Here is a 3,876-nt window from a genome sequence, read left to right on the forward strand (position 1 = left end):
TGGTCTTTTGCAACTGTAACAAGGTGCCTCAACTTCCTCTCCCCTGCAGCCTGCATCCCTTCCTGATGGCCTCCTTAGCTGAGTGGGGAGCTGGGTTTTTGATCCCTGCTAAAAAGTCACAAAGTCATCCCTTGCTGAAGTGTCACTGGAGGCCACAAGAGGACCTTGGAGTTTCCTCTTTCAAGGACAGTGACCATCACCCAGCTCCACACTATCCTATGCGGGGTGTTGAGAGAAGAGGGAGGGCAGAGAGTTAGAATTTTACCCCCACCAGCGCTGATGAGGCCTAGCTCCTACCTCTCGGTGTCACTGTGGGTCCTGTGAGGAACAGCAGCCAAGGGCTTCTAGTCCTTCCAGACAGAGAGAGCAGGTAATAGAGGTCCACTCAGTCATCGTACGCAAAATGCCTATAAAATTGTTACTCTGATAACTAGGAAGATCTTGAAGTCAATGTAAAAGATGACCAGAGATGTCAAACTCACTTAGCAAAGGGTTTAAAAATACCCCCAAAGATAAATTATAAACACACAGAAAGAAATAACATTAACAAACAAACAAACAAACAAACAAACAAACAAAACAACTGCCTGCGCAGGAACAGAAAACACACAGAGGAACCCTGTGGAATCTTCGTCGTTGAAAAAACACTAAACTCTAAAGAATCCATGGGGTGAATTTCATTGATGTCACATTCTGAAATGTTAAAGTTCTAGAAATGGAAGACAGATTAATAGTTGACAAATTTTAGGAAGGGGGTGGGGAAAGAATCGGGTGTGTTTACAAAAGGACAGTGCAAGAGCTTCCCATGAGGACTGAAAGATTCTTGTTCGTAATAGCTCTATCCGTACCAGTATCCCGGCTGTGGTACTACACTATAGTTCTCCAAGATGTTACTACTGAAGGGAATAGAGTAAAATAAACAGGAACTCTCTCTGTATGGTTTCTTTCAAGTGTGTGTGAAACTATAATTACCTGAAAACGGACAACTTAATAAAAAAATAAGATATTTCAGCTCATACATTGTGGTTTCTTTTAAGTCAATAAGTGGCTGTATACTATTTTTAGTACCACATCTGACAACTAAGCTCTCAAGAATAAACTCCTGCCAATTTAAAATCCATTGCCCTTGACACAAGCAGACACAGAGATTCTGAGTAACTCGCTGGTCATTTTAAAAAGATGAACTCATACCAAAAAATATTACCCCCCACACACACACACAGAAAGAGAGAGAGAGAGAGAGAGAGAGAGAGAGAGAGAGAGAGAGAGAGAGAGAGAGAGAGATGTGCTATGTTCTTTGGGCCTTTGACTAATTTTATGAAGCATTTGAGAAAGAAACTGCATCATTACCTAGAAGTTTCCAGAAGACAGAAAGCAGGGAGAGACCCTTCCTTGGTGAGCTAATTGGGCCAACATAAGTATATAAGCCCAATAAGAAAGCTAACTGTACAAAATGCTATAAAACCAAGTGCAGTAGTATTCAGCCTCCCAAAGGATAATGCAAAGCACCCAAGTACAGTTTATTCTGAGGATTTGGATTCTGTTACATTATGGCTCCTGATACTTTAAAAAGAGGGATTCCCAGATGGTGAGGCCTTCGATTAAAGAGGTGTTTAAGACCAGGATTGAAGAACTCTTTTCATCTCCTGGCTCAAGACCTTTTCCCAGTGTCTTTATTGGTCATATTCCCAGGAGTAGTATTGTTAGACCATATGAAAAGTCTAATTTTAGTTATATAAGAAAGCTCCATAGCTATTTCCATAATGGCTTTACTGATTTACACTCTCACCAGCTCTGGATAAGGGTTCCTTCCCCCTCCCGCCCCAGCCTCACCAATGTTTGTTGTCACATTTGTAATAATTATTCTGGCACTGGTAAGACTTTCTATTTCTTTGTTGATATTTTCATTGTGTTTATCAGTTTTTTTTCCTGACGTTTCTCCTATATTTCACTCTCTGGGCATCTTCATGACAGTTAGTCTTTGTCTGATGTAGCTGCTATCAGGTCTCCCCACCTCCACTTGAAATACCTTGGTTTTTCTCATGTCTTTATACAAGTTGTGACTTAGTGTGGAAGGCTGGGTGTTTGTATCTAATAATACAGTAAGATCAGAGTAGAATCCTCCCATTTGCTGGGATTAACAGAAGTTCTCTTGTCTTGTTGGTTTGCTGCTGTAGACTGTCTCTGCTGTGCCTTCTCTGAGACTGTCCTTCTGCCTGTGCCATCTTACTTCAATTAGCCCATTTTACATATGCTCACGTTTAACATCTAGATCCTATAGGAAAAAAAAGAAAGAAAAGAAGAAGAGTGGATATAGTGTTTTGTTTTGTTTTTTAAATTATGTTGTTATCCAGAAAAATGGATGGAATTGGAGACCATCCTGTCGACAGTAAGAGCAGTAATCTCCAAAATGGACAACAGTCAAAAATGAAGACCTTGCCCTGTCTGTCTGTCCCAAGGTCCTGACTGCAAGCACACAGACTTATCGCATGCAACCATCTCTGGAAACCACGCTGTGGGGCCTGCAGACCCTGACTCTGATTTGAGAAACGAGGCCTCCGCCTAGAAGCACAGTGTCTCAGCGGCGGAGATGGACCTGTCCTAGTCAGGTCTTACTAAATCGTAGGTTGCAGGCTCAAGAGTGTTTTCTCCTAAAATGACTTAAGGCAACAACAAAGAAAGGAAAGAAGAGAAACAGCAGTTGGGGAGCTGAGGAGTAGAGAGAGGAGAGCTGGTTTCACCAAAAGACAGACGTTACAGAGTGGATGACGGTGATGTTTTCACGCCACCCTGAAAGTAGTTGCTATCACAGAACTGTATAAAAACATCAATGACAGTCAATCTCACGTTGGAAATATTGGTGGGGAGGGAGAGGCCTTCAGCTAGAAAAGATGTAGGCTATTTAGGATGAACTTCAAATGGACCAGACATCTTGGAATTCTCCAGCCGAGAAGAGGCTGAAATTGACATTTTTTAATAATTCTAAATATCTAGAAATAAATCTGAGTAGTCATTGAACAGGGGCCCTGTTTGCATTTGCAGCAGTGCGTAGCCCATAATCCTGCCATTCCACTGTGTAATGACATATTTTCCTGCTCCATAGATTGGCCATTTTTCTGGCCTGCGTAAGACACAGCAAGTATGTCCTGACAGCAAGTAGCAGCTAAACTGGGGCTCTTTGGAAGCGATGTGGAAATGGTTTCAGGGAAGGGTCAGGGGCATCAGCGCTGAGGGAACTTCTCTTCTAGTCCTTGTGAAGTGATCTGCGGGCTGAGTTCCAGCGCGAGAAGAAATTAGTTGGTTTAAAAAAGGGGGAAAAACCATGATAATCTAAACAAATTAATAGCCAAACGCAAGCAAAGGTCTGCTGTTTTTGTTACACAAGAGGTTTTGCTGAGGAGTTTTGTCTTGTTTTTTAATTCCTGTCCTCATAATAAACACTGGTGTTTATTTTGAATGGTATGGCGTGCAGGGCGGGCGTCGGTGGGGAAGTGAACTTATGCAGTTGACTATAAGCTGTCTCAGCTAAATCAAATGTCTGCTCTGCCAATATTTTTTTTCATCATGGTATTTTTAATTGACATTTTTTAGTATTTTGGACATCTGGCCTGGATGCTGTCCTGTGTGTATATTGGTGTCATGGGCATAATGAATCTTAGACATATGATCTACTGTCCCTTTGAAGTCCCCCAAATTCTCTAATCACAGGTACAAGCCCCACACATTTTCCTGCAACTTTTATCAATAAGGGGCTTAAAGTCTTCAGAACACAAAAGCCCAAGAAAAGGTTGAAAAGATTTCCAAGAATCAAGTGGGGAAAATAGCCATAAGAAAACTAGGATTGGGCTTTGAAGTTGAACATCGCGTTGCCTCACC

This window comes from Acomys minous (genome assembly GCF_964271855.1).
Source record: "Acomys minous genome assembly, chromosome: 3".
Lineage (NCBI taxonomy): Eukaryota > Metazoa > Chordata > Mammalia > Rodentia > Muridae > Acomys > Acomys minous.